Raw genomic sequence first — 12053 nt, forward strand, 5'->3', positions numbered from 1 at the left:
CGTGAACTCTCGTGGAATCTCGTTAGTCTAGGGAATGTTGCGATGCCATTTTACGTTTAATTTAACCTTAATTTTATTTATTCAGATTTTTACAATTGCTGTTTATTTGTATGCCTACTATTTGCTGATTACCCGTTGCTCATTCATAAAAATAATAATAACGACAATTCAAAATCGTAAACGGCAGTTCTGTCGAAGGCAAAAATTTATTTAATGAATACCGTCCAAATGTTTTTACTGTTTCATTGACAGATACAAAGCTCAACACGGATTTAAAACAGTAGAAGTGACTTATATTAAGAAGAATTACCATTGGAAACGCGAGAGCTCTGAAGGGCAGCTGTAAGCAACACACAGTAAGATGAGGATTAGAACTCTTATTAACAGTCTTGTAGAATGTTAGGCCTAAGCAACCATGTTGCTTATTCTAACCGAGCCATTTGAACGTCCGTTTTTACGATGGAGAGAGAGAGAGAGAGAGAGAGAGAGAGAGAGAGAGAGAGAGAGAGAGAGAGAGAGAGAGAGAGAGCAATAAAATTAATTTTGTAGGTTGTCAAGTGGCTTCGTTCAAATCGTTTTTATTTTCTCTCTCGCTTTCTTCGTAAAATTCATGTTCACGAGGACAGTTTATAGTCTAATTTTCTCCTGTGAAAAGATGAGACTAATAACTCATAACCCCAACAGCTGTTTATTTTTGTAAAGTGATGTTCTGATGTCTTGTAATGTATGATCGTCAGCTGTTATGTACGAGAATTTTTTTAAAGTTTTGCGTGTTGACATAAGGGTAAGGAACTGACTGACACTTGCACGATAAAAAGGAAGCCATCAGAAAGTATATAATTGTATTTGACACCATTAAAAAAAGTTTTTGTATCCTGATTCACCTTGAAATCTAACCAAGTCTTTATTGGGCTAAAGCCACGATATTTTTTCACTTAAATTCACTAGTGCTAACTTTTCGAGATCACGCTAGCCATTTAACAATGAAGCTGACTGGCTGACTCATGCACGATAATTATGATAATTGCACGCCACGAAATCATTCGAGCCAACTAGCATTACAATCTCACTAAGCGTTTCCATCCCGTCGTCCTCCCGTCCTCTGGGGGATGGGACAGTGACGTAATATTATGACATCATGTCCGGAGAAGCAATCATGAAGCTGGCGGTTTTTAGATGGCTTCCTTCGCACGGCGTCAGCTCATCTTACCGTTACTCAGATTATCGTTCGGTCATGTATACGAGACAGATTATGGCTAGAATGTTTAACGTTATTTTACGACGAGACGACAAACTGTTGTCACATCAGTAGGATAACATTAAATTAGGATAATGACTTAAGACGAATATTTACAAAACAATGAAACACTTGTTGGTTTTTTTACGGTCGTGATTGTAGAGCCGTTGCAGAGGTTAATCCTACTACTACTTCTATTCTGGTTGTATGTAAACATACTGATCGATATATTACGAGTTACCTGGCGTTGCATTCCGCTATCATGAGGAAATATATTGTTGACTCGGTCACATGAAGGGTCTCCTAAAGCGATAATATAATTTGGTACTGAGTAATCATCAACTAAAAATATGTTAATTATCTCAATGTCAATATACCACACAGCAGTTTCAGAACGCAATTTTCTTATTTACACAAACATGACGCCCACAAGCCTACCTCTTAATAATTATTATATTGAATAGCCAGTAATCTGCGAAACTTTAGTAACATTAAATAACTGCAATGAACATTAAAATGTCCACTTCTTTACAGATTTATAAGTCCAGATGTTACGCAAACTTGGTCATCCAACCATTTGTTCTGGTTAAATTCACTCAAGGCTAATTTAAAGGGTCAGAATCTTTTCCAGGGATTCTGATTAGAGCTGTTTCGTGGAATCTTGCAACAAAGTAGATGATCATGGTTAAGAATTGGGTCTGTTTATTTATTTATTTTCATTATTTATTTACTTATTTATGTATATTGTCACCTGTTACATTATATTCATAAGATTCATATGATGGAGACTTGTGATCCATTTTTGATTTATTAATTCAGTGTTGATTATAATAATATATATTTAGGACTGTGTATATGTGTGTGTAAGCATGTACGGTTTCTTAAATTAGGTCGTTTCCCCTGAAATGTGACTTCACATGTATACTTCAACTGCTGAATCATGGGTGAACCTTCTGTACAGAAGGCGTCCACAATACAAGCCACTTCATACACATATGGTGACCATCAGCAGCATGTCAGACCCCTGCCACACACACACACACACACTCTGCGTCATTAACCTCTAGTAGGCCTACACGCTCTTGCATATCTTTGATATTAAGGCCTATCTTTTCAAGTACCTCTTCCCGCCCTATTTCCTTGTGGCCATATTTAGATTATTATCTCCATCCTTTAATAAGGGTTCCGAATCATTAAATGCTCTGTTTACTACTATCGGCCTATAGGCCTACACTTCATTTCCATTTCACAAAGCACATCTGATTTTACCAAGCTACCAATGACTTATGTAACCTAACTTCCATTTCAGTAAATTAAATGGATTATTGATATCTATTTTAGCCATGTTGTAGATTTTAAACCTCTCAGTATTCGCTGGAAATAATGAAAGAATCCTAATGATATTTGGAAGGTTCTGCATATGGCAAAACTACATACAATAAAACTGATGTTCCAGTACTAATAAGACCTGGCGTTCTAGTGCTTTTAATTCTAAGCACTACGGTAAGTAATTTACGTCGTCAGTAGGGAATTTTATAAAATATTTGAGAGCTAAACCTTTCATTTTATTAGATTTTCATTCCGTTCGTGTAAAAAAAAATATGACATTTTCTGTCTTCTTTCCTTTTCAATAATTTTGTAGATTAGTTCATTTTCATCAATGGTTGAAAAGTTAAACATACAAATAACGTAAGACGATATGCTCATTAAATAATTTTGTAATAATGTATCAAACTTAGTGTGATCATCAACTCAGTGTCTGTTGTAAATATAAGTTTTCTTTGTTGTATATTACCTTTTACTCCCGTTTTCATGAAATTTTCCTTGACAATGTTACCAGCCAAGAATATCAGAAAAGCTCAACGATTTAAAATATTCACAAAACTGTACAATTTTGTACTGTATATGAAATATTTAAGATAATTGAGAATATTATATATATAATAGTTGTATATGATATATTTAGAGAATATTAAAGCGATAATAATTCAGGTAATGGAGAAATTTGTTAAAACTTATGGCAAAGCTGTCACTCGAGGCGCTCCCTGGGACCGATTGACAGTGAAAGATCTCAGCGCCCATTTAAAGGTTTCGTTTTTCCTAGTTTTATATACTGAAACCGACTTTCATTGCCTCCAAGTTTATTAATAATGTGAGTATAGTGTTGGTTAAAGTGTATGGTAAAGTGTATTTTTCAGTTGATGAATAATATTTAAAGAAATTTGTACCTGATGTAAGTAGCCGGTTGTGAAGATCAGTGGGAATGGCTACCCAAGGCTAACCTACGTAAGAGGAAGTTATTTAAATTCGGTCCAGTTAGCTTCAGACTTTAAAGAAAACTAAATAAGATCAGTTATGTAGGTAGCTTGATTTAAAAATTGATCATGGATTATGCATAGACCAACCTGTTCCTGTCCTACATGGCAAAAGTTGGCCTATCCTTGGCTACAGGGTAGGCTAATTAACAATAAGTAACCTAGGTTAGGTTAATTTTTTATCTTGGGTTTTTTTGTGTTTCCTTTATATAAAAAAGTAAGTTAGGCAGATTTTGATTCCATCTTTAAAATAGTAGTCTATGGTGGACCCTAGTGGGAAATCTGGTTGTATAGGGTTAGGGAAAACAGAAGCAAGTGTAATGGATCAGACTGGAAGGTAGGAATTGTATTAATCGAAGTATGTTCAATGGGAAAAGTAGGTATTTAAGCTTGTTAAACTGTGGACTACTACCACCCCTCTAGTTCAATAATTACAGCTTACGTGCAAAATTGGCGCCATGCTTAGTACCTGTCCCCTTTGGGATAAATGTAAAAACATAAACAATATACTGTTAATATTAACATATAAGACATAAGTAAAAAAAACAGCATCTGGCTGGTATTGGGCCGCAGTAGTAATCTGCAGTTTATAGAGACAGAAAGGTATGAATTGTTTAAATCTTAACATAGTTAGTGGGAAAAGTATGTAGTTTTGCCTGTTAAGTGCCAGTCATCAAAAATTTTATTATGAGACTGGCTAATAGCCTAGGCGACTTTGAAACAGATACGCATATACTCTGCTTTTCGCAATGCCTTGGGTGTTTTGAAGGGGTCAAGGGTAATTCTGTATATTAGCTCCGTGCCTGTTTTTACCTTTTCAACTGGTTTTTTCTACACTTTTAGGGGTTCTGATACTGGCAGTGCATCTGTTTGTTGTCGGCCAAATGGAATGTCCCTTCGCCGTGCTTAGTACTGGCCCGGGGGGCATTGGGTACCCATATGTTAACAAGTTATTGCACTTGCCGGACGGGATATGAACCATTCTGAACAGACGTACCCATGCTCTGTATTGTGAAGATCGCGTATGGAAACCCCTTGTTGGATGGACTTCAGGGGTTAATTACAGGTTAATTATACTCGAGCACCAAAAATTAAAGGTAAATTCATAACTGTAGAAAAAGTTAAGTTAGAAGGCAGTCGCCGCCACGGAGCCACTATATAGTTCTACCAGGTCAAGTTCCTCTGTCAGGTTAGGACAGGTTTCCCTAGCATTGGTGTGGTTAACAGTTAACAGAAGGTTAGGTTTAGATGCAGGTAAAATAAGCAGTGTCTTTGGTTTGCCTTTAAGCAGGCATGAACCCACAGAAATGGGCTTAATGTATCAGGAGTGTTACAGGGAAACATCTTAACCTAACCTAGGTTCTAGGGTACCAGGTCCTTTTGTTGTCTGAGGGACTTTTTTTGTTTTCACGTGTTTTCTATAGGCTATTTACAGCCGATTGTTAACCAGGGAATTAATTGAACCAGAAATTTGGTATCTATTGTGTAGCCAGAATTTAGGGATAATTGCGTATTTTCCTTTGCCATCAAACTTCGTTAGTACACAGTGGTATGCATAATGAGACAGCAAGTATATGATTTTACTGTGATATATTAAGAGAGAATGGGTAATTTTTTATTGTCATTGAAAGTTTAATTGTAGATTTTTGTAATATTAATTTTAAAAGCAAAGTGTAGCGAGTTTCCAGAATATTTCCCATACCTGCTGAATGTGTGTGATTGACTTAGAAAATTTAGCCCTAAGATTTTATCACCCGATTTTCATAATTGTAAGTATTTTGGTAAATGCACTGTTTCCGTTCATTCTGACGCTGATGAAATATGGGTTTTCAGATAATTTTTGCTACAAATCATTTGGTTCACTTATTACAATTTCTCAGTATTTAATGGCATCCCACCAGGAAACTAATCTTAATTGGTTTGGGAATGACTGAGAATTAGTAACCTAATGGTGTTAGTAACCTAAATGTTGTAATGCCACTGTTAGTAACTTTTAATCAATCAATTAAAAATCGATCACACATCATACTAGTTAACAAGGTACTAGGTTCAAGGGCTTGGTTTTTGTCAGATGTCCGATGGAGGAAAATGTAAAATGTAGATAATACTTGTGTTGCTCAACTCAGGCCACAATTTTTAACAAATTTTGGGGCCTTAGCTGCCAGGGTTAGTAACCACTGTATTTGAAATGTCATGGTATAGTACTTGTCAGATTGTGTTTTGTGAGGTGTCTAGTAATAATGTTACTGTACTTACAATTCCCACGCTTGCCACAAGTGTGTTGAGAGGCAAGAAGTACCTAGGTTCCTACACTGCAAAAGTGTGGTGTAGGTACAGACCTGATTAGTAAAGACTGAAACCCATGCACCAGGCTGGGGATGTATGGCTCTTGCATTTTATGTGCAATGAAATGGATAATGTCAGCTGAGTTGTGTAGGGAGCGACATTATGTTTGCCTTAATTTGTGTTTGGATATAGTATACGTACTTTAATTTTGTTTTCATATGTGCTGAATAACAAGTGAGGATTTACGTTTACATGTGAATTATTTTATCAAGACTGTTATGCCCCTCATTGTAAATGTTAGCATTAAGGAAACTTCAGAAAAGCATCTCCACTCGATGGTATTTACATTGACGCTGTTGTCCTTGAATAACATTTCTAGTGAACTGTATTAATATTCTGAAGGGTTTATAAAACTTTCTCAATATTTAGTATATTTAAGACCGTCAGGCAACTTTCTCATAAGCCATCTTTGTTTTCAGAATTGATGGGAAGGAAATCCATTGTCATCTAATGGAGATGAATTGATAGACATAAACTGGCATTGCACCAGTATCTGATTGGAAGAGATCTCAGAATACAGAACATATCACTTCATCAAGCTGCAAGTATGCCTTAGGACATTTTAGCTTCAGCATCATCACAGTTGACTCACAGATACTTAACCTGCTGCCTTCGTTGTTGTAAGTGAATGTTTGGTGTAAATAGAGTACCTACTACCTGAATCCTCATTGGTTCTAGATCTGCATCTGTGGTTATTTTCATGATTCATGATTTTCGTCCTCCTTACTGGCCTTGGTGTTATTTCTTCTGTAATTACTTTTCTGATAAAGTTTTCCTCATGCTGTTTCTTTATATGGCCAGATTGTCTCAAGCATTGGGATCTCATTCTGTTTTCCAGCTACTGTACACCACAGTTCACTGTAACATCCTTATTTGTAATGGGGTCTCTCAATGTTCCTGACATGATTGTTAGTTTTCTGAAGTTATGCTTGTTCAGAATTGCCATCTTTATGGCAGTGATCATCTCTGCTGCTTTTTTTACAGTGTGTGTAATACATGCATCTTAAATATTTGCTCTTTTTATTAAAGGTACTTTTATATACCAGGAACTTAGCAGTCTCTGTCCACATTATCCAGGCTTTGTTATTTTTCTTACTACTCTGCTCTTGCAGTAATGTCCTCATAGTTCAGATTAGTTCATGGTTGATATCTGCACTGTTGTAAAGAATTCCTACATGAATACAAATTCTTGTAATTTTGCAGGTGCTGTAATATACAGGTAATTGGTGAAGTAGGCCATCCAAAATAGAGTAAAAACACTGTATTTGTTAAAGGTGTGATTGATTTATTAATCAGCTTACTCTAGTCAGTTGTATGTCTTAGTAGAACAGTACAGGTGTATGCAAAGTACGCCAAGAAGTATCTCTTTTGACATTGATCATATTTTTTTTTAGTTTTGAGTGATAACCAGTAACTTTTATGCATATTATATTTACATGAACCATTCAGAAAGCTTCATAAGATTGAAATGTTCAGAGACCTTTTCCAAATTTCAAGTACAAATGAACAATATGCCTACTGATTTTCATAGATAATGTTTCTCCAGCCTGTGTGAAAGCTGTTTGTGTGTCCGGGGTAGGGGGGCCGGCTTATAAATGCTCTTTTTGTAAGTGTCGTGTAACCGTAATGTATTTTAACAAGACCACTGAGTAATTTTTGGTAATCAGGTGTTATCCTAAAGATATTTTCTTTTCTGAGAGGTGAAAATTGAAGGAAAGTTAGGTTGAAAAGATCAGGGCAGCTGAATGAGAATGAAAGGAGTCCAAAGGGAACAGATTAGAGTGAAAAGGCAGAAAGTAATATATGTAGAGAATGAAGGAATATAGCAAAGAATCTTAGCACCGTCTGTTGTGGACTCAACCCTTATGGGGTCTGACATCCTCTATAGCAGGTAGAAAGGTGTATGGGATGTTTTATAATTGAAATCAGTGTCCATTTGACCGTGCCCTGACTTTTGGCTTTCAATGTCTAGGAGTTATTCCTTTTAGAAACAGCCTATCTGTCCCTTCATTGGTTTTGTAGAAAATTGATGTATTCAGAAGGTCTTCAAAGATTTTTGGGGACCTGCTTATCCTGTGGAACCTTATTTATTCATTTATTCTGCCATGTTTTGAATATTGTCATCCAGTTTGGTCTTCAGCAAAAACTTGGACTTATTACACGTATTATTCATGGCCTCTGACTCTGTTGTTTGATTGGCTCATTGTGCATGATCTACTATTGCTGTTCTTTTTCTTCTTGGTCGTTCAATTATTGCATCAAAGTCCAGTATGCCCCAGGTAACAAAATGTTTTGTATCATTTTTCAGCCCTTAAAATCCTATACTCGATTAAATTTTAAAATCTTGTGTGTTTCTTTGGCACTGGTACAGGGGTATTTAGTTTTGCATTCACCCCAACATTTCTAGAGAATTCACACAGTCCTTTCTTAACTTTACTTTTCCTTTGCTCCTCTGCAGACACCATGGTATTGTTTGGCTTTTGTTAATTTTTATTCTTCTCCTTTTAATTTTTCATATTTTAAAAGTTTCTGTGATGTCGATCTTTGATTTTGCTGTTAACACTTGGTCATTTGCACATAGTAACACTAACAAGTAGGGGCCCCCATTTCTGCATTCCTGTATTGTTTCTTCAGTTACTGTGATGGGTAATGGACTCATGGGTTCATGGCTGATCTGTGATGGACATCTGATATGCCCACCACTCTCATCACTTCATGTTGATTATGTAATGGTATATTAACATGTTTAGCTTACAGAGTCATTTCAGTGTCGTCTGCTGTTGTAATGCTTATCTAATTTACACTATGAATGAAGTTCTTGAATTGTTTTAGCAAATGGTTTGTGTGCTCTTGAGAACATACATATATTTTTTATAATTACAGATTTGATTTATATGTACATTGTAGTATTGCTTTTATATTATTGTCTTTAATATAATTGATTTTTCCAGGTTATTGTCAAGAAATGAATGGTGATAACACCCATCAGATTACAAGTCAGCTTTTCAAACCCAACAAGTCAGAACTTCCCATTAGCAAGAATATGCATCATCCAAGATTTTTCATTTGATGAGCTGACAAGAAGACACCTTTCATCCATTCCCGTCTTGTTATATTTTGCAATTAGGTGTTCGTTTTGGTTAAATTGCTCAATTTAAGTACAGTAGTGGGTCAGCGGCAAGTTTCTGATTTGTCAATTTGAGAATAAGGGGAACAGAATAGGTTTAATTAAAATCAGCCTTCTGCTTTTGTCATAGTAATGTATACTATATTAACCTTCAAGTTTTAATAATCAAAATTTGTAAGTCAGATTTTCCCTTCATGGGCTTATTTGTGTGATGTGTTCTCTTTATTCTACTTTCTCTTGTGCACTTTCTTCCTGACTTCCCATCTAGTTTAGGTCTTCTGTGCTCGTTCTGCATAATTTTCTGGACCTTCTTACATACTTCTTGCCTTTTCTTATTATGACATGTCAGAAACATATCATTGTTTGAGATATGTGTGTTTTCAATCCTCTGGACATAACGTCTCTCTGTAAAATGCTCTTCCAGATGGACTTAATTTTTATGTAACACTTCAAACTCCATTTTCTTTACACTTCAAATTCCATTTTCTTTGCAAGTGCCCATGTCTCCTGTATAGAGTAAGTGAGGTTACATGCAAACCTTATTCATGTTTACCGGTTTGGTGAGGGGATACTTGTAATTACTATCAGTCAAGTACACTAATTCCACTTCAACTGTGCTGTCCTAGTTCATGTTCTCACTGCTAGTTCCTGTTCTCACTGCCCCCTCAGTTCTTGATTCACAGTGCAGAATTTTCCCAAATTAACGAAAATATTCCTAATATAAGGCTTGGCCTTTCATCTGAACGTGTTTGTCCCTCAACTCTTAGTTCCAGTTGCCTTTTTTACATCATTAAGGCATCGGAAACCACTTTTGCTATTTATGTTGTGAAATTCTAGGTATCTTTGAGGCATTTGATATTTAGTACATAGGTCATTCGTGCAGCATCCACAGGGTACTTCCTTGACTGTATTTATATTTTACTTCCTTTCAAGCCACTGTAAGTTAGTCCAGTGTCTTTTCATCCTCTCTCTCTCTCTCTCTCTCTCTCTCTCTCTCTCTCTCTCTCTCTCTCTCTCTCTCTCTCTCTCTCTCTCTCTCTCTCTCTCTCTCTCTCTCCACTTTTCTATTAGTGCTTACACTCCCTCCTCATCCTTGTATTCAAGGAACACATTTAAGGGGAATAAGCACTTATGAAAGTCATTAAATGCAATGTATATGAAGTGTTTAAAACTTAAGAGTACACATGATAATTTTTCAGTATAAATTTGACTAGAGAGAGAACCATAGAGAGGTCCGATTTCCTATGTGCAGCGTAATTTGGCCGCCATTTTGATTGTGTGTTAACTGGAGCTGCAGTGACAGCAACGTTTTTTAAACAAATATGCTCTGTAGGGCCAACAGTTTGTTTACTTGACAGCTGTTATAATTGTTCATTTTATGGACGTATATCAGAAAATAAGGGTACAAATAGGCCTATATAAGTATGTAACAGTAACAGGGCCACTAAGGTACATCACAGCGAAATGTGACTAGATCAGCAGAACAGACTTTGCTCCAAATAATACCTATTTAGGTAATTCCTTAGTGGGATACAAATTTTATTCTTCTCCGATATTCTTACAGACATGTTTGTGATATATTTATAAACAAAAATAACCCATAAATGTTTAAACAGTTTTATTCAAAGTTCTGTAAAATAAAATAAAAATAACCCATGGAAAAATGTTTAAACAATTTTATTCAAAGTTCTGTAAAATAAAATAATAATGTTTTCAAACATTTAGGCTACGTAAAATTACCTGCGAAAGGACTTGATCTGGAAAAGTAATTATTGCACTTCAATGTCATTAAATGATGGCAGATATATTAGGCCCTAGAAGAACATGCTAGCAAAATGTCAAGCCTTCGCAAATACCATGCCTTAGCAAAATATGCACAAAATGCTATGCCTGTGCACAACCTATTGGAAATGGGTAGTATTTAATTACTAATCACGTACCTCCACCCAAGGCATCAAAACATACACATAGCACACATTGTTTAGCATTAAAATCACTACCAGTCCACCACCAAAAGCGTTAACACACACCAAGCTTAATCGAGTTAGACAGGGCTATACTTATCTGTCAGTGTGAAGACCTGTTAACAAAATACTCAGTGGATTAATGTGAATTCATTTACGGGAAATTTTCAACAGTTTTGTGTTTTTACCTAATTCCTTTTCTTTGGGTGCTTTATTCTTTATTTTCAATTAATAGTCTTAATGTAACATACAATCGCTTCATAAACTGTACACTTTGAGAACAATAATGAATAGTACATAGCAGTAAACAAGCTGATTACAAGCAGATGGGCTGACACACTGATGTGCTCACCTCGTGTTGTCCTCTGGAAAAGAGTAGAAGGCCACTTCTGTGTTTTTTTTTTTGTATACCTTGTACAGTTAATGGCAGAACACTCTGTTCCTTTTGATCCAGAGGTTTTCTTGGTGTGGCGTGTGTGGTGTAAATGATCCATGGAGAGATAATTTGGTGTAGACTACGCTGCAGTGACGGAATGATGCGTCTTTAGCAACTTCCAGTTACACACAATCAAAATGGCCGCCGGCGCTCACCCAATTACAATGCAGCACATAGGAAGTCGGCCCTCTCTATGGTTCTCTCTCTTTGACTATATACCAACGTAAACTTAGCCGTTGCTAATTTTGATGTCATGTTGTAAGCATAGCCTTATAATGTAAAGCCATTGTTTTGTTAAACTGTAATTATGTTCTTTATGAATTTGTGCAAATTCTCATAGTCCTAAAGGAAAGTATGTGTATTACCTACACCACTCAAGCATTAAGCCATTGTTTTGTTAAACTGTAATTATGTTCTTTATGAATTTGTGCAAATTCTCATAGTCCTAAAGGAAAGTATGTATTTTATTACCTACACCACTCAAGCGTTAGTCTATTTTACAAAGGGAATTTTATGTGATCTTGTTAGTGTGTTATTCATACTGTACTTGGATGGTACTTTGTCACTTGGTCGCAAGTTTTGTATGTTAGGAACGCGAGATGTTTTCTTTCAAAGTTTTGTTACTTGA

General features: G+C 35.9%; 1 long non-coding RNA gene across 1 annotated transcript; it reads left to right on the forward strand.

Moving 5' to 3' along the window:
- Positions 1–3265: 3265 nt before the first annotated feature.
- On the forward strand, positions 3266–9488 carry LOC136825404 (uncharacterized). The gene is made up of 3 exons (XR_010849321.1): positions 3266–3389; positions 6318–6518; positions 8850–9488. It is a non-coding gene; the product is annotated as an uncharacterized lncRNA (long non-coding RNA).
- The last annotated feature ends 2565 nt before the right edge of the window (positions 9489–12053 follow it).

The sequence above is a fragment of the Macrobrachium rosenbergii genome, chromosome 37, assembly GCF_040412425.1.
Source record: "Macrobrachium rosenbergii isolate ZJJX-2024 chromosome 37, ASM4041242v1, whole genome shotgun sequence".
Taxonomy (NCBI): domain Eukaryota; kingdom Metazoa; phylum Arthropoda; class Malacostraca; order Decapoda; family Palaemonidae; genus Macrobrachium; species Macrobrachium rosenbergii.